The sequence below is a fragment of the Numida meleagris genome, chromosome 4 (genome assembly GCF_002078875.1).
Source record: "Numida meleagris isolate 19003 breed g44 Domestic line chromosome 4, NumMel1.0, whole genome shotgun sequence".
Taxonomy (NCBI): Eukaryota; Metazoa; Chordata; class Aves; order Galliformes; family Numididae; genus Numida; species Numida meleagris.
In genome coordinates, this window is record NC_034412.1 from 9613254 (window position 1) to 9639276 (window position 26023).

General features: G+C 47.9%; 1 protein-coding gene across 15 annotated transcripts in view; it reads left to right on the forward strand.

Moving 5' to 3' along the window:
- Positions 1–26023, forward strand: part of LPP (LIM domain containing preferred translocation partner in lipoma) — a 316729-nt gene that overhangs the window by 14232 nt on the left and 276474 nt on the right. For 8 of the 15 annotated variants that reach the window (XM_021396526.1, XM_021396524.1, XM_021396511.1 and 5 more), the window contains exon 2: positions 7743–7848. The gene's annotated coding sequence lies outside the window, so the exon portion shown is untranslated. Of the gene's footprint in view, positions 1–1436; positions 1501–6999; positions 7342–7742; positions 7849–10371; positions 10783–11617; positions 11722–26023 lie in introns of those variants that run through there. The other 7 variants (XM_021396525.1, XM_021396518.1, XM_021396520.1 and 4 more) reach the window with 4 other exon arrangements.

Genomic DNA, 26023 nt, shown 5'->3' on the forward strand with positions numbered 1-26023 from the left:
AGCCCTGTGACTGCTGGCTTGTGCATGGCCACTGCTCTCTGACAGTGGTTACTCACAGAGATACTTTTTTCCTCCATGACCTTATTCTTTGTGTCCTTCGCGGTTGGTGACCAGGCATGTGGCCATACCTCTTGTGATAGATGCAGTGCAAATCTTTCTCCTTCCTTTCTCCTGACTGCAGTTGCTGCCTCTCCTGGTGGCTGGTGTGGAGCTGGTCTCACTTGTTTGCATGTCGGATGCCAGCTGAGGTGGTGCTGTGCCAAGTGAGTCTCTGAAAACATCAGCTGGCAAGTCTGATAGAGAGATCCTTGTCTCCAGAAGTTCCTGCAGTTCCTTTCTATTTTTCTCCCTCACCACTTTTTGTTGTTACCAAAACCAACAAACAAACCACTTGGTCTGATAAATTAAATGCTGGCTTCAGTGCTAGTGGTGAAATTCCTGCTGACAAGCACAGTATGGTGGAGTAGGAGTGGGTGAGGACAGGTACGACTGCAGCGTTACGCTGTCTGGTGCTCTTGTGAATCACACCAGCAAGATGGAAGAAGGTTGATGAGACTTTCCTTGGTTTCAGAATGTTTTGCACCATGGTGTGATATTGCACCCACACAGTGCTAGCATGTGAAAAAAGTAGGCTGTGCTTTTCTGAAATACAGTGCTCAGGTGCGGCAGGCTGGAGGATATTTGCATGGCAAACTCTTGGAAGAACATGGAGAATTAGTGGTCAAGGGAACTTTGTGCTGAGGAAATGTCAGGTACGTGGGCAGAGGTAGGATCTCTGCCTGTGAATACTAGTGGGGGAGCTGAGAGATGTTGAAATGTCTTAGGGATACGGTTAGCGGGCATGGTGGTGATGGGTTGACGGTTGGATTAAATGAGTGGTCTTTTCCCACCTTTATGATTCTGTGAATTGATAACTTCACCACTCTGCAAACCAGAAGCCTCGTTCTTTTCTTGGAGAAACAGGAAGACAAAGTGAACTGAGTTGTACAGGTCTAGCTGCTACAGCCACTGTTTGTACTGGGCAAATATCAGAGGAAATGTGGTGCAAATCCAGCCTATCTGCTTCTCTAGGTCAAGGTAAAATAGCACAGAGTGGCTGAAGGCTTTTTATTCTTAATTTTTAATCAGGGGAGGAAAAAAACACTAACACTTGTATTTATTGTGCTGAAAGAAGTTATGTTATAAATTGCAACCTATTTTTTACTCCTATGGCAGGAGGATAAACTGCAACATTGCTGTGGAAGCCTGTGAGGCCACTTCTGTTACATGGGGCTTTGGGTTATGGGAGCTTGAACTTGAGCCCTATTTGTCCAGCTGGAAGGCAGGAGTGCAGACAGAGCTGGTGCTATGCAACCAGTGCGTAACAGGTGCACGTGGGGGCTCGTGTCCCTGTTGTCCCCATGCTGTCATGATGCAACAGTGGCTCCCTGACACGTAGGAGACGGGCGTGGAGCTGCGGTCATGCCGCAGGCAGGTGACCAGGTTGTTGTGTTAAGATGGGTGTGTGTCTGACAGCCATGCTGTGGGACGGTGTGTTCACAATAGTGCTGAGCTGGGGGATTAGGATCACATTTCCTTTCCATTGTTACACCATGACCTAAATTGAGCTCCTACCGTTTTCATTTTGGGGATATCATGTGGCACTTTATTTTAGCTGTTGATGCTGGGCTGAGGCTCGTGCACCCTGGGGTGGTGGGGAATGATGCTCTGATGTCCTCTTGGGGAGAAGAGGTGGACAGCCACTGCACATGGGCTTTGTCTTCTCTTCCTGCAGCGGCAGGGAGAAGTGCATTGGTACAGAACGTGAAAAACTGCCTCCAAAGGGCCTAATTCAGTGAGAGACCTGCATTCCGACTGGAGCTGGGGTAATCTGAACAAAAACAGCTTCTTAATAGATTTTCTTTGTGTCACAGTCCTCATCTATAATGGAAGTAATTGTACTTTCTTGTTCAGAGGGGGGATGCGTCTACAGGCACCTGTGTTCCTCCTAGCTTTGAAGTGTAGTAAGAGCAGTTACTAGGGCTTGTCAGAATTTCTCCAGATTTCTAATCTATATTTGGCATAAGTGACTTTTTCTCAAGATTGAGTTTTCTGTAGGAAGCGTCAGCTTACGACTCAGTCCTGGTTTTGTGAAACAAAAAAGTTCATTTTCTTATTTTTACCATTTGTGATGGTAACGTTTGTTGAAAACAAACATGTTTTCACGAGAAGCACTCAGTGATAAGGCTGCTGATTGCCATGCTTCCATCTTAACCTTTGCCTCTCAGCCCCATTGGTTTTTTTGTTGTTGTTCTTTATTGTTCTTTTATTTTTGGAGAAAAAGGTGTCCTCAGCCTCTTGGTCCAGTTCTTTGGAAAGAAGAGTGGAGCAACTACGCTAAGAAATTGTTGTTTTTTTTTTTAATACAGGTGTTGTAACCCCAGCTGAAAGTATTCCTTCCAAGTCTCAAACTATAGAAGTTTGCTAGTAAGATGAAAATGAAAGAGGATAACTCATGCTCAGGCATCTGTGGAGATGGGGGTGAGGAGGGAATGGACGGTTCTAAACCAGATGTCGGACCAGCAAATCTCTCCATTACTGTTCTTTTTCAAACATTGCGATGGATTGTAATGCTTGTAAGTGGGCATGGCGTTGGGGAGTCCAGCAGGCTGCCCAGTAGCTGTTGCTGTTCTCCACTGACGTGGCAGAAATTGGGTAAAACAAAAGCCTTGAACCACAGAGCCAGTCTGGTTGGCTCAGAAAAGGATGATGGTACTTTATCATAACATTTAACTTCTGTTTTCGTTGCTGTTTTCCTAAGCAACGCTGTTAGACAGTAAATGGGCACAGAAATGCCATCTCTGTGCTCTGGGATTTCAGCCTGAACATGGGCTGCTGCAGACCCTGAGCTGAGACTGGGGGAAGCCAGAGCCTTCTGTCCCCAGGAATTGGGATGCAGCATTTGTCCTCTGTGCTCCTCCTTCCCTGTGCTCTTGGTCACTGTTGGTCTGATTTCAGTCTGTTTTCTTTATTGAGTGGCTTGAGACTTGGGAGACGTGTTAGGACAGCGTTCTGCTGTGGCTGCCTAGTGAGACTGGCCTCTTCTTGGGGGAAAAGAATGACATTTTTTTGCTTTTGAATTGCAAAATGTTATCCATTGTTTGAAACCCAGACTCCGTGGTGCTCTTATGCTGCTTGAGAACTGCAAAGCAAAATCAATTATCTTCTTTGATCAAGAAGCTGGGGTGCATTCAAGTGAGAAAGTGGACTGCCCCCCTTTTGCTCGAAGTCTCTCTGACAGGGCTTAGCAAAATGCAGACAGCAAATGGTGTGTGCGGGGAGGAATCAATAAGGCTGCTCTGAAAATCTTCCACTTCCAGGAACACAGACAGCACAAGGCCTGCAGCCTGTGCTTGAAAATACGGGGTCTAGTCCTGGTGTGCCTTACAGACCTGTAAATCACAGCTGTCAGCACAGGGAACTGCTGAAAGGTCAATCCAGCATGGGACCTGCAGGCTTCCTGGCATGGGCACATGGGTTCCTCTCATTCCTTAGCCACCCTTCTTTCCTCTCCATCTTTTTGCCTGTTTAAGATAACAGGGCTGTGCTATGGCTGCTCCTGCTGCTGGGTTGCCCCAGCTGAGGGCCATTGGGGCGCTGCAGGGACAGCTGCCCACAGCTTCCTTGTCCACTGCCTAAATGTGTCATGCTCAAGTAACTTCCCATGTGTTTTAATACTGCAGTCTATCTGGGGAAGCTGGATCCAGCCCTGCTGTGCCCGAAGGAGTGTGCTGGAACGGTCTCTTCCTTTCTCCTCCACCTTTTTTTCCTTCTTGTTTTAATCTCAGTTTATGAACCCAAGGACAAACCTGAAAATCAGGTGTGACAGTAAAAGCACGTCACCTGGCCCAGGAGCTGGTGACATTTGAAGGCCGAATTCTGCCCTGCAGCCTTCAGGTTTGCTGTTCAGTTGCTGCTAACTCCTCCTATCATGGCTGGTGCTGCAGGTCCCTGCTGCAATCAGGACCAGGGGTTTGGAAGTGATAAGTCCTACGTTTGCCCATTTTGACACATGTGATTGTGGCAGATATGCAGGCAGCTCCTGGCTGAGGACAATAAACAAAAGGCGTGTGCTTCCTCGTAGATTGAAACTCCAGGTTTGCATGGCATGCTTGCTGCTTTACACCATCCAAGATCCGGCCTCCAAGAAGAAGCAGCAGCCGGGCCCATTAGTTGTTGGTGTGCGTACTGGTGAATTTCTGAGCAGGTGCTGCTGCTGGCAGTGCTGAAGAGCAGCACAGAGGAAATGTCTCCAGCTTTAGTTATCTTGCATGATCTTTGCGTTAGATAGCTTCGTCAATGTTCTTTTGAATTGAGCAGTTTAATAAATGAAACCTGAGAAGCGCAGGAACAAGCAAGCACAGAAAGCTGATAGGAATCCTGCAGGCACCCGTCTCTTGTGTTAGCAAGATGGGTCCGTGTCTCAGGGCATGTGTTCGGGTGTAGAGCTCCCTGTGCATATAACCTGAGTTTTAAATCAGCATAAGACTCCAAACTGAGATTTGTATAGAAAGGACCTTGTTGTCCAAACTGTGCAGTGCACGGGGAGCTTGGATATCTCTGCCAGTGATGGTCAGAACTGCTGGTGCAGAGGAAATAACTTGAGATTTCTGAGCTGGGGACTTTGGCCAGCAAACAACAAACCTTGGCACCGCGTGGGAAAGACATAAAAATGCATATGTCAAAGCAGAGCAGGCTTTTAAGTGTTTTTCATTTAAAATGAAAAGGTCAGATTGAGTGGGGCTGTCATGTTGGGACCCGTACATGTACCTGCCAGCCCTACAGGAGCAGACCCCTGTCAGGCCACGCTGGTGGCTGACTCTCTGAACTTGTCAGTGCTTGAAAACTGGCGACCGGAACAGTTATAACTCCAATTTTCCTCATAGCTCAGGCTGAGACTGAGCTTCCCATTGTGAGGCTGCTTTATCCCAGTTGTACTGGTGTTCAGGCTGCGGCTTCTACAAGTGGAGCAGTATTGATTTAAGGAAACAATGGTAGGAATTGAGCTCTGGGAACTTGTAAGACTTTCAAGCGTAAAGCAGATTTAAAGGTAAATCAGTAAACAGGAAGCCTTGCTTTATGTATTGTTTTTGTGCTTTAAATGAATGTGTTTTTTATCACATGGTGTTGATCTCTGCCGTCAGTGGCACGGCATCGGTGTCAGCAGTAGTGCACAGGATGCTTCTGGTCATTGCACCTCAGGATTTTGCACTTAGATCACTTTCAGCTTTGTATCTTCCAGTTGGGATGGCTTTTTAACTTCTGATCAACTTTTTTTTGTGAGCTGTGCCTTAAATTCAGCCAGTTGGGGAAAAAAAGAAAATACTTTGTGAAAGTTGTTCTTTTAGTCAGTCCCAGTTCCAGTACTTTGTTCAGGGACTGCTCAGTGCTTTGACCATGCCGACCGATTCCTGCTGTTTGGCTTTGCTTTAAAATGCCTTTAAATGACAAAACTGCATGTTGAAATGCTTGAGGGTGCATTAAAATAAGTGATCTGTACTGCACTAAGCATAAAAATAGAGATGCACATGTGTGCATGTCTGTGTGCCTGGACTGAGAAGTCTGTCTCTGCTGCTCTGAAGGCACGGGCACACCGCTGTGCTGAGTCCTGCCAGGTGGGAACTGTGTTCTGCAAAGCTGTGTTACCAAAGGGACTTGCTGCTGTTACCTCTTGCAGTGCCGTGATTGCAATCTGGAATTTCTTGGCGCAGGATTATAATCAGAATTAGACACGTGCTGACCACTGAGCATCCAGTGTGGTAAGCTAGGGAAGGGACTGGAGTTGTGTGAAGCAAAAAGATGTCTGTTAGTGATATTTCTGCTTCAAAAGCAGCTGAACGTTCCCCACAGAGGATGTTGGGAGAAGTGGGAAACCCAGAGGTGTCTCCTTAGGGCTCATCTTTGGAAGTATTTCCCTGGGCAATCCAGTGGAGCAAAGACTTGCTTTGACAGTGATCACTGGGGTATGTCTGTGCATTGTGCTCTTCCCCTGAGCCAAAGAGGGGATGGGCATGGCTGAGAGGAGGCCTGTAGAGCCATGTCAGAGAGAGGGGCAGGTGCTTCTTTGGGACAGGGTGCTGTCCTGTGGCTGCACATCAGCTCTGGTGCATGAGCTCATGGTAGCCATGAGCTTGGGAGAGCCAAGGCAGGCAGGAGTGGGTTTGCTGCAAGCCTGTGGCCATGCAGTGGGATAACCAACAGGGACAGCCACAGCAGCGAGGAGAGGGTGCAGGTCAGTGAGCTGAGTCTGCTGGCATCCTGTAACTGATCTAATAAACATTTCTTGAGTTAAACTCACTGAAAGACAAACTCAAGCCAAGGTCCTCTAAACGCAGGTTGGATCCCAAGAATATTGTTTTACCTGGAGCTCTCAGAGGTGCTGTTGTGGATTGAATTGAAACAGTGTTGGAACCAGAGGGGAATGTTGCTGTCTTCTGCCTTTGCAGATAAGAACGAAGGGCATGTTGCCAGGAGCCTGTGGGAAGGACCTAAATTGTATATAACTCTACATCATTTTAAAATGAGAAGTAAACTTGCACAACCATAATATTTGCTTGTACTTGTCTCCTCCTTGATGGATGAAGAGAAATTACTCCTTGGCTGAATTCAGCAGCAATAAAACCTTGCAGTAACTCATCTTCATCCCAAGCCTATGTAGAGTGGGAGAGGCCACTGCTATCTCCAGTCTGATTTGTCCTCATTGTACCTGAAGGCAGCACTGTGGCTTCTGGGGACTTCTGTACCTGCCCTACCCGCACTCGGGTCCTGTGGGCTGGGTGCTAACACAGGATCCATGGGGCTGAGCTGGGGAGGTGCCATCAGGGTCAGGATGGACCTCAGTGTGCTCCTGCGGCATTGATGCGATGGAGATGTACCACTGCACAGAGACACGGACTGTGAGCCACCTCTTGTGTTCTGCTGCATGTTGGTGAAGGACTTGTGGGCTCACGTGCATCCTCAGTGCAGGTAAAGCAAGCACAAGCCTGGACTGAGTGCTTCCATCATTACGACAGCAAATAGCAGTTTTTTTATGTTGAGATGTAATAATGAGGCGAGCCTGCACTTGTCGTCAGCAGAGATGGGGATGTTGGGGTGCTGGGGTTGTGGCTGGAACGAAATGCTGGGCAGGGGCAGGAAGGAGTGCGCAGTTCAGATGCTGCCTATCTCCGTGGATGCATTTGGCAGCATGTCCTGGTGTCACGCATGCAGGATGCCAGTTGTGTGGCCTGGCTGATGGTGGGCTGACCTCTCTGCTCTACCTGCATCTGCTGCACAGGGAAAAACAGCAGCAACTCAGTTAAGGTAACAGCAAATCCCATGAGCTTCAAGACGGGATTAAATAATGCCTCCTAGCTCCCCTGTTGGCTCAAAGGACAGATTTAACCTGTTTCTCACATTTTGTGCTGCTTTTTATGTCTCGTTACAGCCTTGCATCCCTACCTTTACAAATTGTCGCATCTTGTTACATTCCTAATGTGGCACCTTAAAGCTTGGTGATTTGAGGTGGTGATACTTGGTTTCATGGGGCGCAGAGGGTGGCTGCTGTAAAGCAGTCCAAAAGTATGGAGGCTTCAGTCTGAAAAAGCTGGGGAAGGAAAACGCTCCGTTTCCCAGAAGTTGTGTGGGTTAACTTGCAAGTTTTAAAGAAGAGCCGTCGGAAGCCCACCCGGTGTGCATCATACGGCAACTCTCTCTCTTCACAGGGCTGTGAAAGAAACCCGAAGTCGTGACTCCAGCAGCGCCCTGCGTGTCTCCAGAAGCCCCGCTCCGAGTTCATCCCACCAGCAAGGCTGTGCAGCGCGGGAGCCGGTACGTAAACAAGTTTCACGGACGTATGGGGTGACTTCTCAGCAGGATTTGTGGCTTTTTATGACAGTAACGTGTTGTTTGTGACTCTTTTAAGGGAGAAAAGTCTTTTAACTGAGTGTGGAGGGGTTGGAGTCACTAGAAAATGGGGTAAAATGGTAATTTCCTCATGCTGTTTGCTCAGTGAGAGCTGGGAGAGAAAGGGCTCAGCACCAGCAAGAAGCTGTGAGTGTTGAGGCTGTGGATTCGCTGTGCTGCGTGGTGTATTGTGTGGCAGCACACATTCATGGGTGGTGGTCGAGTGTGCTGAGAAACACATGCATAAGAAATACATATAGACATGTGTATACATACACGGTCACAGTACAAACCTAGGCACATGGAACGAAGGATATGCAATGCATATATAGTATATACTCTATGATGGCATGTGTGAGCTCGAGGGTGTATATACCAAATGTCTCTATATACTATATATGGCAACAAAGAATGCATATGCATTCATGTTCTCTTTTTTTTTTTTTTCTTTTTCTGTCTCTTCTGTGTCTCTGTGGAGCTGTTGCAAAGCTACCAGATTCAACCTCCTGGGGAGCCTTTCTGGCCAAGGTTTTACAAGCCAGCACCTGCTTTGCCTGCCTTACTTTCCATATTTATTCCCTCGCACTCAGTTTTTGCTTTTGCCTGTTAAGTGAAACTGTCCCAAACATTTGTGTTAACTTTTGGCTGTACAGGACTTCAGCTTGCAAGTCCAAAGCCTGCTTTTGTGTGAGTTGTGGGAGGGGGTGTGGGTGTATGTACCTCTGTGACGCTGCAGCAGTCCCCATGCTATGTCTGTTGTGCCAGTTGTGCTTTCAGCCCCTTCAAAGCGTTTCTATGAATCAAATATTCTGGGTGTCCTGCTTATGTAATGCTATTTAAATGAAATTAGTCACGCCTGACCCAGTGTCCAAGTGATAACGAGCTGTGCTGCTGTGCAGGAGGCTTGGGTTGGATTTTATTCCCAGAGCTTTTACTTTTACCCTGGAGGGTTGGGGGTATGGCAAGGAGAGGCACTGTTGGTACAACTGAGAGCTTGCTGGTTCAGCTGTGGTGGCACACGGATACGTCTGTCACTCTTGTTTCTCTCCTCCGTCATTTGGAGTGAAAGGTGCTCTAAAACAGAGGCATTGAACCTGAGCTCATGCTTAGGTACCAATGTTTAAGCACAATAGCAAGAGAAGTCATAATGCCATCTCAGTTGGGAACCCGAAGGGTCGTCCTAACGCCAAACAGGGGGTCTGCAATCAGCGCACATCCTTCCTCCTGGATGCTGGGTCACTGTTGTGCCCCATCCCTGGCACTGTCCCCATGAGGCTGCAGCACTGTCTCCCGGGCTCTGGGCACAGAAGGGCTGCACTGGGCTGCCTGCCAGAAGCTGCCTTGTCCTCGTGTGCTCGGTCCCCGTGCTCCCAGCCCCTCTAACAGCGATATTCATTTCTGGCATGGGAGTCTCGCTAAGGTCACGCAGCCAGGCTTCAGCCCCAGGAGCCATAAAGCGTACCTCGTCTGACCCCTGTGCAAAGGCAGTGGCAGTTAACAGCCTTCCCTGGGGTTTCATTTCCCTGTCCCCAGTGTGTGCCACTGCCGCCTGCATTCCTCTCCAGTTCGGTAAGCCCTTTGCCTCTTGGGCTGACACAGCTGATATTTCCCCTGCTGGCAGGGCAGGCGAGGCAGTGGCATTTAACTGTTAAGGAAATCATGGCTCCGATAATGCTGAGGGAGCCCAGAGCAGTAGGGGCTGGTGTGTTGCCAGGATGCGTTTTTGATCCCTTCCTTACCTTGCTCCTGCTTCATCCTGCTGCTTGTCCTCACACTGATAATACCTGGGAATAGAAAGCTATGAGGGGACGAATATGTCGGAGTTGGCATAACTTTCCCAAGGCACGTTCACAGTCCATCTCACCACGGTTTGGAGCATCTTTTGCCGTGGTGGCTGCAGTGCTCAGAAAATCTCCTGTTTCTGACCATGGAGGGTGTTTCTCCTGCTGGCTAGGTGGGGCACGTGGCTCCATGGAAAGGTTTTAGGGAGTTGAAGAAGAATAATTGATTAGCTGCCCAGCTAGCATTTTGGGAATGTGGTGTGCTGGCATTGCCTGGCTGTGCCACTCAGTGCCACCTGAGCTGTTGGCTGTTCAGAGTTGCCTCTACAGCTGACTGTAAGGACGCATGCTGTGCTGCCTTGTAAGGTTTACTTTTTGCAGTGGAAGTGACAGATGACTGAGTTAAATGTTTTATTTCAAAAGAGAGAAAGCTTTGTTTTCTTGTGATGAGCAGGTTTAGATGTTTCCTGTCACCTGTGTTGCCAGGGACTAAACTTGCACTGTCTTGGGCCTGGTCCCCTGTCACTGGAGGTAAATGTGCAGCTTCTGTAACTGCAGGATTTTGGCTTCTCCTGCAGTTTGTGCTTTGGTATCAGTGAAAGCCAGATGTGCCGTAATGTCACTTTTTTTTTTTTACTGCTTTTTTTGGCCATACATGGGCAGAGTCAGCTCTGGAATTCCTTTCCTACAAATTCAATAGCATCTTGTGGGTGGTGCTGGGGAATCACTCTGGTAGCGCTGCCTGGGCAGCCTGTTCCCCTTGAAAACGTCCCCATTTGCACTTTCCTCTTTTGCAGCTACTGGGAGGCTGCTGGGGCAGAGGGGCTGGGAAGGTTTTGCTGTGCCTGTGAGCACGTTCCTGTCCTGCTGGTTGGCACAGGGCAGCTGTGGGAGAGGGCCATGCTGTGCCTGATGGTGGGAGTGAATTGCTCATGTGTGAGGGCGGGCTCTACCCTGGAAGCAAAACGTCCACCTCCCTGTCTCACTGCACAGGCTGAGCTCTTGGAGTGGGGAAACTCGGTGTTAGCCTGCTCCCATCATCTGTGGCATCCCTGTGTCGTCGTGCATCTCTGTCCAGGTAGCAGCAAGCTTTTTCTGTGGAAGCCTGGAGGGCTTCTTGTTGGGACTGAGAGGCTTTTGATTACAGGCTGGAAGAATGGCTTTGGGATCTAGGGATGCTGTTGTCCTGGGGCTCTTTTTAGATGCAGGGAGGTCTTTGCTTTTCTAGGGTGTGTTCCTCTCCAGAGGATGAACTATGTGCTTTTTGCAAAGGGCTGACTGAGTCAGATGAGGAGAGCTTTTCCCTGTCCCAGTTGAGCAGCAGGAGCAGGACTTCAAGGCCACGTGCAGTCCTGATTGTGCCTTGCTGGCTGGGTTGGCCTGATCTCCCTCTCAGGTGGGACTGGTTGCTGTGGCTTGTCTTTTCTGGTCACTATAAACAGAGCCTGAATTTGCCTATTGGGTTTTCTGATAAGTCAAGGGATGAGAGGGAGGTTTGCTATAGCAATTGTAGATAAAGGATGATGCCTCCTGGACCTGCCTCTGTTGAGTCTCTCCATTCATCCCTGGAAGGGGACAGAAATGCCTATTGTCACACATCGAGCCAGGAACCATGTAAGGCAGGATGCGGCAGCGGCGCGCAGCCCCAGGTTCAGACTGCGCTTGGGTCAGCAGTGGTGATGTGCTCAGTGTTTGGAATTCAGGCTTGAGAGGGGCAAGTTGTCCCCGTGCCAAAGCCAGGGAGAGAAGGGTGATTTTTTTGACATCCTTTGGAGTTTTGATCTCCATATTTGGAAATGTTTACCCATTGCTCTGATCTATTGCAAGGGAGGGGAGGTGACTCAGGGTCTGGTGGAAGTAGGATTTGAATTCCTTTAGTAAGGGCTTTTTTTTTTTCATTCTTGTTTTGGAAGCTTCTTGTGGTCACTTTTCGGTTCTCTTTTGCTGCTGGACCTTGTTCCAAATTTGATCTGCGCGAGAGGGAAGCGTATTAGTGAAGGAGCTTGCCTGGATGCTGGTAAGTGCATCATTGCTGCTTTAGTGAGCAACCTGGGGTTTTTTGTTTCCTTTAGTGGGATTGCATCAACGTGCGTGCGTGGCTGCTGGTGGAGGCAGGCATGCAGATCAGCAGTCAGCAGAAACTGACCCAGCAAAGCCTTCTGTAGCAGGGAAGGAAAGCTTAGTGGCTTGGGCTCAAAGGCAAAATGTTTTTCCAGGCCTAGGTATAAAGATAATTTAAGCTCCCATTCAGTCATGCTCTTCCTTCCAGTTTCTGGATAATGCAGTGAGGCTGTGAAGCAGTCTAGAGTTAAATGGATATATATGCACGTGGTTAGCAAGTAAAATATAGCTTAAGAAAGATTTCTGTCTCCTGAGCAAGTGTGTGTGTTAAAAAGGCTGTATAACACGTAGATATATTTATTTCAAATGTTAATATTTAACCATCCTGTTAGGGAACTGCAGAAGTTTAGCATCTTCAGCTGGATGAAGGTTCCGCATATGGCTTTTCCTGTGACTCTTTATTTTTCCCTAGTGTGAAGTTTTTTTATCCATCTGATACTGCAGCTGTCTGCTTCTCTTTATTTTTCTCCCTCTTTCCTTTCTCCTTCCTGAAAGGAAACTGTGGTTCATCCAGAAAGTCAGGGACGGGGGAGAACCTGGAGCACGCTTGGCTTCCTGTTTTATTCATGGCAACTAAAGCCACGCTCAGGAATCTGGAGTGGAGATCCACCGTCCCGCATTCCTCTTGTCATTTGGAGCATGTAACACGGACAGAGTGCTTTTAGTGGCGGCTCTGGGGGCTGCCTAGCAGCGAGCCCTGTGCCTCAGACACAATTACTGCACCTCATCCTGTGCTTGGGAAGGGCCGTTGCTGAAGTACGGTGTGTAGTTCCTCCACTGGTTAGTGGTGTGTGCGTCGTCTTTGCTAACTGGTGTTTTTAGGCTGATTCAAACTTGTTATCACACTCTCCTGATTTTAAGCTCAGTCCTCTTGTTAGAAAGTTACATCTTTCTTTGTTTTTCTTTTGCCCTTTTAAATGAGGATGAATACTTCTTAGGAGGTTCAGTTTTCCTAGAGATGCGGGTCAGATCTTTGAGATGCACAACTGGCTTGGTTGCTCTGGGCAAGAAGAAGCGCTTGGCGTGGTTTGCACAAGCAAAGGTAGAATGTGTGCTGAAGAGCATTCTTTTGCAGGACATAACAGCAGAGTTGCTGGGGTGTATTCCTGCAGACAGGATGGCTTTGGAGCTTGCAGACTTAAGTTACATTTTAGTCCTTGTTGTTTCAACAAGCTTCTTGGGTTACTGCACCTCTTGGGATCAACTTGTTATGCTGGGCTTCATCCTCGTGCAAAGAGAACCACAGAATAATTAAGGTTGAAGAAGACCATTGAAATCATCTAGCTTAACCCATCACACCATGCCCACTGACCATGTCTCTCAGTGCCATGTCTCCACAGTTCTTGAACACCTCCAGGGACAATGACTCCCCTACATCCCTGGGCAGCCTGTGCCAGTGCCTCACCACTCTTTCTAGGGAGAAACTTTTCCTAATATCCAACCTGAACCTCCCCTAGCGAAAACTTAAGGCCATTTCCTCTCTTCCAATCGCTGTTACCTGAGAGCAGAGGCCGACCCCTACCTCATCACAACCTCCTGTCCAGGAGCTGTAGAGAGCAGCAAGGTCTCCCCTGAGCCTCCTCTTCTCCAGACTGGATCATCTCCGTTCCCTCAGCCGCTCCCCATTGTGCTCCAGACCCCTCACAGCTCTGTTGCCCCTCTCTGGGCACGCGTCAGGGCCTCAATGTCTTTCTTGTAATAAGGGGCCCAAAGAACAACTGCTGCCCACAACCGTTCAGAGCCTGAGCAGAGAGAGGAGGTAATGGGCTGCAGGGGCTTCGTATGGGGCTGTGCAGCATGCAAGGCCTCACCTGGAGACCTGCTGAAGGAACCCTGCTTCCTTGGCCGTGTGTGGCAGTGCGTTGAGCCAGGCCTATCACCCCATGTGCTCTGCGCTTTGCCCTTGTGTGCCTGCTGCGCAGTGCTTCCAGCTTGGCCCTGTGTCAGTGGCATTGGGTTGTGGTATGTCCAGGCTTCGCCAACTGCTTGTAGCCCAGCTTAGTGTTTGGGGGCAGCGCTGCAGGACTGGAAGTGATGCTGTTCTGTTCCCCTCACAGTCTCTCCCTTTCCGTGCTTGTTGGAAGACCAGGATGAACGGTGCAAGGCCCAGTGGGTGATGGAACTCAGGGCTGTGCACTGGGGCTGGTAACCTCCTATGTGGAACCTTCTCCGTGAGATGTCTCCGCTGGATGGACCTGAAGGCAGAGTGTCCGTGAGGGTGCTGGGCCCAGGGCTGGAAGCACAGCTACCAGTGTTCTCCCTCTGGTGTCTCTTGGGGACCTGGGCAGATCCAGTGATTGCTGATGCTAACCAGAATCCGCAGCGGATGAGCAGAAAGGATGTTCTTCTGCTCCAGGAATGGAGCCATTAAGGGCTGACTTGTAAACTAATACAGCTCTCTAAAGATTTTTCCTCCTTCAGCCTGGCACCCTGTAAACACTCTTGCCCGAGAAGCTTTCCATGGCTTCCGTGGACCTCAAGCACATTTAGAGAGCTCCGTGCCTGTGTTTCTTGAGCTTCTTGTAACGACGCATTAAGTGCAGAGGATTTGCTTCAGCTCCCAAGTAAGCAGGATTGGTTCACTGCCCATCCTTCAGCCTGGCTGTTGCATCACATTATCACAACACACCTTGCCAGGCTGGCACCACGCAGGATGGTGGCAGTGGTGACACTGTCACTGCGTGACCCAGCTGCTGTAAGGGCATTGCTGTGCACTAAGGGCTGGGTACACCTGTCCTACAGCAGGTAAGGGAAGCTGCCCCAGATAGCATGGGGATAGCACATGTGGGCAAGAAAACAAGATTATATGTAGATGCCTCTACATGTCTGATGCTTTGCAGAGGTTTCAGAGCTCTGGGACACTAAAGTATGTCTGCAGGCAGAGGGAAGCTGTGTTTTCTTGGTGGGTGCAAGTGTAGAAACTGAGGCACCATGTGGCAAATTTGGGGCAAGAACAAATCTCCCGATTCCGTGTGACTGTTGATGTTTAGCTCCTGCACACAGGCGTTTCACAAATGTGTGCTGAATAGTGCTGTTAAACCCATTCCTCTTACTCTAATGAAGTAATACTTTTCTGACCAAGAAGTATTACCACATCAGTTGCTTAAATGTAAACCAAGTCATCCTGAGTATTTCATAAAGGTGATGCATGTTGGCAGTGTGTGACAAAACCACAACATGCATCATTATTCCAGAGTTTCCAGATGGCACTTCACCCAATTGTGCCACTGCTCCTTCTTAGTATCTGAGCAGAGTGCAGTCTTCTAAGAAATGTCTGTGGTTATTAGCTTTATAATGCACATTCCTGTGTAACAGCTGTTGCGAGCAGCAGGAGGCCATACCCTCAGCCTAATTCTTCAGTCAACTTTGAGGGAAATTTGCTCCTATGAACAAGGTATTTGCATTTGGGGTGAGATCTCTCAAATGAGAAAAACCTGTTTGTGTCTAGTGAGCATGTCAGTTCAAGGACTTGCGTGCCCAGGAGGGACAAACGAGTTGTTCCTGCTTCCTTACCGGCTAACCGTGCATAGGGCTTCCTAGTTCCCTGATGTGGGGGGTGGCTGCATTTTAAAGAAATTTCAGGTTTTGGAAGTGTGGCTGCCTGCCACAGGGAGGGAAGGAGTTCTTGTGCTGTGCTGTCTCACACCCCTACTGTGAAAATATCACACGGACGTGTCCCGGAGAAGCTGTCTGTTTTGGCAGCTCCCTCCCTCCTACGTGCTCATTCTTCAGGTAAATCCCTCTTAGCTCTGCCAGCCATTCCCCCTTCCTCCCTGAAAAGTCATTATCATCTCTTGAAATTAAGGAAAAGACAGGAGGAGGGAATAAAAGGATGTCGAGAAGTAGAAAACAATCAATTAAATAGTACATAGCATGTAATTTTCCTTGGAAACTTACCATGAAATTGAGGAGCACTTTAACAACTAGTAATTTAAATTGCATTTGAACACTGCTAATGGGTTGTTAGCATGGGAATTTTGGTCATTTCACAGCAGGCCCTTGTCTTTGGTACCCCTTCACTCACTTAAAAAAAAAATAGAAATAAATAAAAACCATTGTTTTGTAGCTAACTGGTCCAACTGTTGCTGGTAAAAGGTGATACTGTGAAAAATTTCTAAGATCCTGTTACGTTCAGAACTATTTGTTTTATTAGTGTCGGCTTGTCCAGTGTTTAATTCATGGGAATTCATTGGTTTTGATCTGAAGAAGCTTGCAGGGCTTGCTATTGGTAAAAGGCAGGAAAGTGACATTATCCCCACCGTACTTATAAACGTGTTGGAAGTAGAATGACTGCAGGGGCTGCTGGTGTGGGACCTGTGGGCTGTCCTGTGGAGGACCCCGATCATCTGAGTCCTCCTTGGCCCCACAGTGTGACCTCAGTATGGGGCTGGGGCTGACCTGGGAACGCAGCCCACATCTCTATCACCCAGAACAAATCGCAGCAGCCTTTTGTGAGCTGATCCTAAAGGGAACAACAGGGAGGTGCGGATCAGCCGTAGCTGCGGGATATTCTTATGGAACTTCTTAGCTTTGTTTTTGTAATGTTCAGTGCCCTCCTCCACCATTGTCCTGTTTAAACGCCAGTGATTTTCAGCAAAACGCAGTACACTGTGTGCTGTTTTGCCACCGGTTTTAGTGGGAACGGGCTTTATGGCAAGGCAGAGACAAGTTACTTGTTGCCGGTTGCTGAATGAACATCCCGTTTTCAGAGCAGGGTTTTTGCAAATCCGTGGGCACAGCTAGCATATGGAAGGGGGTTCCAGTATAAAAACAAATCTGGCCTCCTGTTTCTGGATGTGTAGGTTGTTTCTTAGAAGATGGAACCTTTAAAATCTGTCCCTGCAAACGTGGCTGTTAAATTCTTCTATTTCAGAGAAGCGAGGCAGCTGTCTGCACTTAGATAAGCTATAAAAAGGCAATGTTTTCCCAAAATGGCTTTTTAAGCTCTACCTGCCAGACAGCTCAGCCAGCACGGGTTCACCAGGAGCGTGCCCACCACTGCCCTTCTATGTACGAGGCTGTGAACCACATGAGAAGTACTGGGCAGGTATCCAGGGCAGCACTAAGCATCAGCCCTTCAGTCTCTGGGAAAGCTGCTGTGCAGAGAACTGCCTTCAGGCAGATCTCCCTTAGCTCTGTTGGTTTGATTGTTCTTACAGGATGTTGTAAGGGGAGTTACAGATTGGATGTAAGGAGGAAGTTTTTTACAGTAAGAGTGGTGAGGCACTGGCACAGGTTGCCCAGAGAGGTGGTGGGTCCCCCATCCTTGAAGACCCTTAGGGTCAGGGGGAGTGGGCTCTGAGCACCTGATGGAGCTGTAGGTGTTCCTGTTCGTTGCAGGGCAGTTGGACCGGATGGCCTTGAAGCATTCCTTCCAACTCAAAACAATTCCATGATTGTGTTCTGTTGTTTTCTAGGTGACTGCTTCATCTTCAGTTTTTAAATTTTAGTTGTATCTTTCTTATTACTGCCTGGCCTGCAATGGCCATCTCCTTTAATCACAGGGTGCTTTTAGTGCTCCCCCTCCAAGCAATTTACTTGAATGTGTTTCAGTTTGCTGTGCGGTCTGAGGATGGCTAAGTTCAGATGAAACTGATAACAAAAAATGTAATTTTTCCTAAGGGTAAGGATGAGGTTTCTAATAGTATAATAGACTTATCATTGATAGTTCCGGACACAGATGCTATCCGCAGTTCTTTCAGTTATCAGCTAGTTATCTGCAGAGACATGAGTGCAAAGGCACTATCAGGTAATCTCACTGTTGAAACTGTTGGGACTGAGAGGGATGTGGCTTCTGAGTGGGTGAGTGACGAATATTTTAAGTTGGGGGTTGTGAAGGTCAGCATTTGGGGGTGATGGAGGTGGTGACCTTGTGTGGGCGGGGGTGCCTGGGGGAAGACAGGGGGAGGTCCACGTGGTGCAGAGGGGCCAGAGAGCAGCAACATGTGGTGTTGGAAATCTTCAGACAGCTCAGGTTCTGTTGAGATTAGGAGCAAGCTGATAGCACCAACCCAGTGAGATGTCTAGCAAGTACTCTTGCCTTCTTTTTTTTTTTAATTGGTTGAATAAGCATCTTAATGATTCTTGCAAAGTGCTGCACCCACTGCACAAATCCCCTATCACGTGTGGGTGTTGTTGCCAAACAGGCAGCTGCTTCAGTGCTCAACACTGACGTGGAGAGTTGTATGCTCTTTTTCTTGGTGCATGGGCCTCTTGGTCACCTCTTGGTGCCTTGTGTGTTGTGCCTAACCCTCCCTTCATAACTTTCTTCTCCTTGCCCCAGTTTTACCATATCAGCAGTCCACTTATCTCCTCTCCCTAAAGCAGAGACACTTGGCTGGAAAAGTCAATATATATATCTGATATTTGATCTGGGTGTCTGCCAGCCCCAAAACCCACTGAAAACTGGAGGCATCAGGGGTTTGAAGTAGTCCCAGTGCATTATTTCTGGCCGTCTTCTCCTCTTGTTAGCTCGTGCAGTGCTCCTAAAAGCTTCTGTGTGTCTCGTGATTGGAGCTTATGGGTGAGCAGTGCAGGTAAAGGCCCTTTGTTTGCCCACCTCCCTTTCTCAACTATTTTTGAAGAATGCTGATAAAATTTAAGTAATAGCCTTGTAGCTGAGAGATAAGGAAGAAAAAGTCTTAAGAGTAGATTAGTTTGCTGAGGAGGGAAGGCAAACACCAAGGGAGCTCTGTGGAGGGAACTGACGCTGAGCTACCCTGGAATGCTGAGATTGCTTATTTATCATTTACCCACCTCATAAACATACATTGCACTTTAAAAGTGGAGAAGAAGCCAGTACTTGTCCTTAAGAGTCTGCAATCCAGGATGGAGAAACGTGCACTTGAGAGGTGGGTGAGGGAGGGCATGGGTGGTTGCTGGAGATAGAAATCCAGATAAAGGGGATTCCTAGAAGAAAAGGGCTTCAGAGGCAGGAACTGTGGCTGATGGGAAGGGTATTTAATGTGCCAGAGTGGATAGACAGAGGAGGGTGGATGGGTATGTAAGGAGGTGAGAAGACCTGAAAGGAAATAAGGTTGAAGAGGAGGGCAGAAAATGAGAAAAGCTGTGGGAGGAAAAAAGAGCAGTGAGGCAGCTGTGGGAGGGGACACTGTGGGATGCTGTAGATGAGAGTCAAGATGACCTTAACTTTTCTTTTTTGTGTGTTAAAAGTTATGCTGTAACTCCGCTATTGGGATTAGTCATCTCTCAGAGTGTGAAGTACCAGTTTCTACCTTGAATGGAGGGTCTTGATCCCATCTGAATTCCATAGCTGGAAGGTCTCTTGGCTGGGTTTGAATGCCTTGTGCATCTGGTGAGGAGCTGGGGGGTTATACACCATGCTATCTTGTATGTGCACCACTGCAAAAACTCTAGTAGGCAAGTGCATAAGGAAATTACCACATTCTGCTTAATGCTGTCAAAGTTAGTCCTCCAGAGAAAACAAATCACAGGTGGGCTTGTATGTGCGTGTACATACATAATATGGATGTATATGTTATGAATTGGTTTCCAAGTGAGACAGACTGCACTTCATTGATTGTCTAATGGCAAATGGGTGGGAGCAGTGGGTTTTGCTGTGTTGTATCCACTCCCTAGAAAAGTAATCTTTGCATTCAGGTCCTTGTGTGTTAACTTCTGTGGAAGTGAGCTTGGAAGTCTTACTGGTCATCTTGTTCCCGTGTGCTACTTTCTCAGTTCATGAAGAAGACCTTGGGACTTCCACAGATTCTGCAGGGGTTTCGTTCCAGTCCTGAGGACCGAAGGAGTCAAGGAAAAATTTACAGTCACCAGTCTTATTTCCTTTTCTCTGCTTTCTTCTCTCCTTTTGAAAATAATCAGCCTTAATTTCTGGTGTTCATACTATGACCAATGTCCATGGACTGGAAAGCCCCCTGAGTTTCCCTGAAACAGCAATAACAACTTCACTTTTCCTCCCAAATCTAGTTCCTCTCTTTCTTTCTTAATTTTGTTTTTATTCTGGGGGGTCTCATGCCTGATCCACATCTTTTTTTTGTGTTTCCTTCCACTACTGATGCTTTCCAGATCTTCCTTCTGGTTTCTCATTTTCTCTCCAAACTGGTCCTTTCCTATTTTCCCCGTAAGTTAGCTGGTAAAAGGTGTGGGAACTTGAAGGGCATCTCCTCGAGCTCGGTCCATCTACTATCATGATATGCTGTTTCAGCAGGAGAAAAACCTGAGCTTAGAGCATCTGAAATTGCCCATTATCTGGGCTGATTTCTTGTAGTCCATAATTTGGGGGTGGAAAGAGGAGGCGAGTCACTCTAAAAAATGACTAATTCCGTCATAGATCGATACAAAATGTTCCATTACATTTCCGTTGTCAAAAATGACTCCCCTCTCCCCCCGCCCCCCTTCTCCTGTGAGATGCTGCAGAGGCTGCGCAGAGGTGTGGTCTTGTGGTGCACATCAGCTGATGGTGTGACCTGCCCATCCAAATCTTAGCTGGGAACTTACTTTTTGAATGAGCTGGCTGAGTGTGATGGGGATGACCTGCTTTCAGAGGGAAAGAGGTTTTTGGCCACTCTAAAGGGCTTTCAGGTTGCTGAAGGCATGGAGCAGGCCTGTTTGATGAAGAGTCACTCCCTGCTCTCCTCTTTGTCAAGGAGGCCAACAGATGTGCAAAATACAAGGCAATATAAAGAGACATAATAGAAAGTGTCATGGGACGTCAGCCAGCAACCTCCTTGGGCTGTTGCCACTGATCTCGGGCTGATGAGACATTTCAGTGGTGTGTCTTTGCTGAAATTTCTCGTTATCTGTAGTGATGGGGTGGAGATGCAGATATTGGGCTTCCTTGTGCCTACAGATATTTACACAGCCCTTGGCTTTTACCATGCGTTTCAGGCAGTGGTATTACCCTCCTTCTACTTCCAGTAAGTGAGGAGGCTATGGGACTTGCCCAGAGCTACGCACGCAGGCACAGACATGCATATGCATTCATATGTATGCATGTATATGTATGTATATGTCAAGACCAGGGACTGATCCAAATTTCCTGCTTCCCTTTATTTTGTCTGTCTTCTTGTGATTATCAGAGACATCTTCATGGGCAGAATGATGTAGAAATAAGCAAGAGATTGTGCTGGTGAGCAGCTTTCACAGCCTGATATGGATGCTCTCTTTGGGGCTCTTTCAGTTGTGCTCTACCCATCCACGTGGCACATCCACACCTTCCTGTGAAGGAGACTGTAGGTATCACTGCTCCTACCCCAGCATCCTCTTGTAAAGGGTGCAAAGTATTTGAAGTAATGGGACATCTTCCACCTGCCTCAAGCGAGGCCTTGATCTGCTGTTAAACTTGCAGCGCTGCTTTATAAGCAGAAACAAAACTGACTCGTGGGACCAATTCAACCTGTGAGGGAGTTCATGGGCGATCCTGGGATCAATATGTTTTAGCACAAATAGCAAAAATGACATCTGCTTTATCCTGCACTGGGAGAAGGTCTTGTGAGGAGCTGGATGGTTTGGGATTTTGCACTCTGATGAGCTGTAGTGTCAGGAGCAGGAGCCAGGTTGCCCTGCTGGATCTGTCTGGGTCGCTGCTGCTCTGCTTCTAAGCTGATGCTGCAGAAACTGAATGCTGTGGGATCCAGGGCTCGCACAAATGTGTTTACTTAGCAAATAAAGGTGGGAGAGAGAAAAAAAGGAAAAGCCTCAAAGCAGCTTTGGGTGTTTTTAAGTGGTGAAAATGAGAAATTCCTGAGTGGACGTAATTATTGCCTGTTTAAACAGAAACTTACTTAGCACCTGAAATATCAGCTCCTATGGAAGAGTTTTCCTGGTCTGTCTTCTTCATCTCTAACCACCTGCCCCCTGGGCACTATCTCCAAAGGTTCTGGGCATGCGTTTTCAGTTGGACTGACACCTTGCTGTGTGCTGTTTGCAAAGGGCATTGTCTTCCTTCTTTCTTGGCTTGCCCTGACTGTCAGGGCAAAAGTGGTGAATTCGTACAAAAATTCACTCATCTGTGTCATGGGCATCCGATGCCTGGCATTTGTTTTGGTGGAGTTGTTTGGCCTCATTGAATGCATGTGTATGTAGGGATACACATTGTCTAAGTATATGCAGCAGTTGAGAGAGGCAGTTACACCACACTGATGTTTCTCAGGGCTTCAGACAAGGCACCAGATGTCCTTATTTGCTGTAGTCCCAGAGGGAGAAGGTGCTGAAGGAGCCTGCCCCAGTGCTGCAGGGCTTTTCTCCCATTTGACCTGTGTACGCTGTGCTTGTGGGTGATGGTTGTCTCAGCCTTGCTGATGGATGCATGTGGAGTTGTCACAGTAAATCCTTTGGGGAATAGGGTACGTGGCAGAGACAGAACAGATGGTGAGAAATCTTCGGGTGTGACCTGCACACTAAAAATTCACAGGGTCTTACTGGTGATACGCGTGTCGTACTGCCGGCTGGCTGTGTACACGATGCTATTTGTGCTTACGTGCCATTACTTGGTTTAAAATATAGATAAAATATGAGGATATTTCAGACCACTGTGCTGAGTGGTCCCAGGGAGAACGCTGCTCAGAGCATCCTTGTTGAACTTAGAACACCACAGTGAGTGCTGCTATTGCCCTAATGGTTGGAATGGCAGTGACCTGGAGCTTTCTGCTCATGTTGGGACATGAAAAGGTACTTTTTTCCTTCTCCCTTTTATATTTTTTTTTTTTTTAAAAACACCAGTCAAGTGGTGCCTTCTGCAGTGGTTGCTTCACTATACTATGGTTGCTTCACTATGTACTGTTGTCCACCTGCTCTTTGCAGGCTCCTTTGTTATTCTGATGCCACAAGTTTTCTTTTCCCTTAATAGATCACCTATAAGGAGCGGTCTGCAGGACGTGCCTCACTGAGGCTACACTGTATTTGAGTGTGGTGATGCACACTAGATCCATAGCAGGTATAAGTGGCACTGTGGTACCTTATATTACTGTCTGTTATGTAGAGGCTGTTCTCCACTGCTTGTTAAGGAACTGCGTTGAACTCCTTGCAGTTTATAAGACTTTGAAAGCTTGACATGGACACGATGTTCCTCCCGAGATGTAGCTGCCGTGTCTCTCAGAGCAGTTCTTTTGTTGCTCTTGACTGCTGAAATTAATGTGGAGCAAACTCTGAGATGTTTGAACAAGCTGAGCTGGCCTGGTAATATCTCTTTTTCCCCAGGCAAACACGCAGAGATGCTCAGCCCTCCCTCCCTCCCCCTTTTCCTTCCTCCCTCAGCCTCGAGACTGTCCCGCTATTGTGGATCGCTTGTGTCCTGCACAAGTGTTCTTCATTTGTCCCTCGAGATCTCACAGGTTGGTGCTTATTTGTTTCCAAATCATTGTCCTTGCAGTTTTGAATAATACCCACATTAAGCAGGTGGAGCTGATAAAATCTCTTCCAGCGCAGCTGACAGCAACTAGGTCGGATCCTTTCTCACTGTTTCCTGACAGGAGAAAATAAAGTACACATGAAAGCAAAATACACGAGTTTTCCCCTTCGTCTCCGCTCCCCAGACCCCCCAGTCATGGTTTCCTCAACAACAAAAAAGAAGTTGCAGCCAATCAGTTCCACGGAAGAGTCTGAATTTCTCAGAGTCAACGTTTCCACGCCTGACGAAGTTTAAAAAAGTAGAAAAAAAAAAAAAGTGCAGAGGCTGCATGTGGTCTGGCGTGCAGCCAGGCAAGGAGCGCTCTTTGGGGTTATTATTAGGTAGATAACTGTATCAAGAGCTTAAACGTCAACCTGGTTGTGAGGGCTGCACCTCTCTGTTTGAAATGCTGATACACGTTTGATGCTTATGAGAAAATGGATTGCACAGTCTGAAACCACTTTTCTTTTTTCTTTTTTTTTTTTTTTTTGTATTCCCCCCCCCACGATAACTACAGTGCCAGTGCAGTTCCTGGGAAGTGATTACAGGTGCTCCATGGAGAGCTATTGCTAGTTTTGAGCTTGCAAATCTTTTTCTGCTATTAGGACCGACTCTTTGTTAGTGTCTCTAATAGGAACCATATTCAGAGTTTGCACACGTTGGAGGGAACAGCATCCAGAGGGAACTGGACTGCCTTGAAGATCTTTTAATCCCTTCTCAGGGCCTATCTCAATAAGGTGAGGGAAGTTTTGGGGCCCCTGGGCTCTGCTTTGGAAGGTGTGTATACACAGAGGTACTCAGGGGCACAGGGAGACCAAATCATTGGGACTTCAGTGTCTCAAAGCAGAGAGGGGCAGGAGGAGGTGCAAAAAGATACGACAGGAAGGACAACATTCTGATGATCCTGAAGAACTGAAACACAGTACTTAACGCCCTGGAGGAGCAGGAGCTGATGGAGGGAGATGCACAAGGCAAGGTGATGCGGGCAGAGTGGCAGCCTGGGAAGTTTCTTGTCAAGTGCTTCTTGGAGACCGGCAGAATATCTGTTTGCAATGCTGCTAGATACCACGTATCTGTCTATGTTCCCATCTATATATGGTATGTGCAAGGCTATATATAAATGCTTTGGTGGCTGGTATTTTGGCTGATACACTCACAGTTTTGTGCCACGTTGAGAGATTTAAAAATATCTCCCTGTTCCAGGAACTTCTATACCATGACAGATGTCATCTGGTGTGGGGAGTGGCTTCTGAAAAGAGAACACAACGCTATGAGCATACTATGAGCCTTAGTAGTCTATTAGATTATTTATTGCTCCACTGCCACCATAAGACGTGTGAGGTGCATTATTTCTGCCTGTCAGTTTTTTCACACATCCAGTCAGGCAGCATCTGTCACTCCTCCCTGCAAGTCTCTAGCTTTCATTCTCAATGAACTTTCTTTCTAGTTGGAAGGGAGGCAGAGAATAAAGGTTTCAGGAATACTCGGAGCTAATGAGCAAGTTCATTAACATTTACTTATTTACCTTGGAGTCATGCCTCTGAGAATTAGGGTCCTGCCTGGCTGGGCTGCCCAGCCAAGACACGGTCACCCCATGCTCACTATTGTTTCATTTCGAGGCGAGCCTGCAGACCTGTTGTGTCAGGCACTGTGGAAAGCTAGTCTGAGTCAGACCTGTCTCGGTGGCGCGAGATGGAGTAGGATAGGAAATGAATGAGAGATGACATTCTCAGGGCTTTCTTTTGGGAGCAGTTCTCTGGTTCCCCAGACCTCAGCTCATCATCCAGGGACCTGGCGATGCTGCCTTGTCTGCAGCGTCTGTAAGAGTGGGCACATCCCTTTTTTGTGTGGTAGTCAGGAGGTGCTGGCAGGGCTGTGCCAGGCACGCTGTGATGGAAGCAGTTGGAGGGGGAGCACTGGCACTGCCAGCCAGCATTGCTCATACACGCAGGGCTAATTCTGTGTTGCTCAGGCTTTGGACCAGATCTGGGTGGAGTCCTTCAGACTGGCAGAGCCAGAGAACATGTTGGGGTTTGTTACCTCCATTGCAGAAGTCTAGTAAACAGGGAAAGGCAGCGAAAAGAAAAGGGAACAGAGCTGTGAGGAGTCATACCAGACCTCAGTCTTTTTTTTCCAGGTTGGGATTCTTGTTCTGTAAGCAAACGGATGAGAACCAAAGCATTCCCTTATGGGTTGGCTAGCGACCGTGGAGGCTTCACTGGTGAGGGGCAAAAACGATCAGTGGGGCAGTAAAGGTGTATGTGTTGAAGGTGGGATAGGAGCAGTCAGGTATTCCTATGAAGATGGACCGGCTAGGAGGAGTCCCTGTGGGACATGCCTGGTGTTTGATTCCTGCCTCTTGAGCCTGGCAGGTGAACTGTGTTCCCTGTTCCAGTCACCATTTGCACTGCACCAGTGCCAGGGGAAGTGTTGAATGGGCGAGGATTTCTGCCTGCTTTCAGGGGTAACCAATGAAACATGGGTGTGATGGGTTTGGGCTCACTGGAGCAGCAAGAGACCCTTGGTCCGCTCCATGGAGCTCTGCTGAGGGAGAACTTTGTAGTGCGGGGCCTTGATATTTTCTCTCATTTTGTTCAATCACTCACTAAGGTCACAAGCAACGGGATGCCCGTAGTGTTTTTCTGTAGGTGTCCTGTAGATCCCTCCCAGAACTTTGGCCTAGTCCTGCTTGCTCTTGCCTGCCCATGTATATAACAAATAACTCATGATATTGAGCCTTCCTTTAACTGGAGGTGTCGTGGAGTCCCACTGAGGGGCAGCCCACAGCCTCCCCTGACCTTGTGCGATGCCCTTCCCACTCCCGACCTCG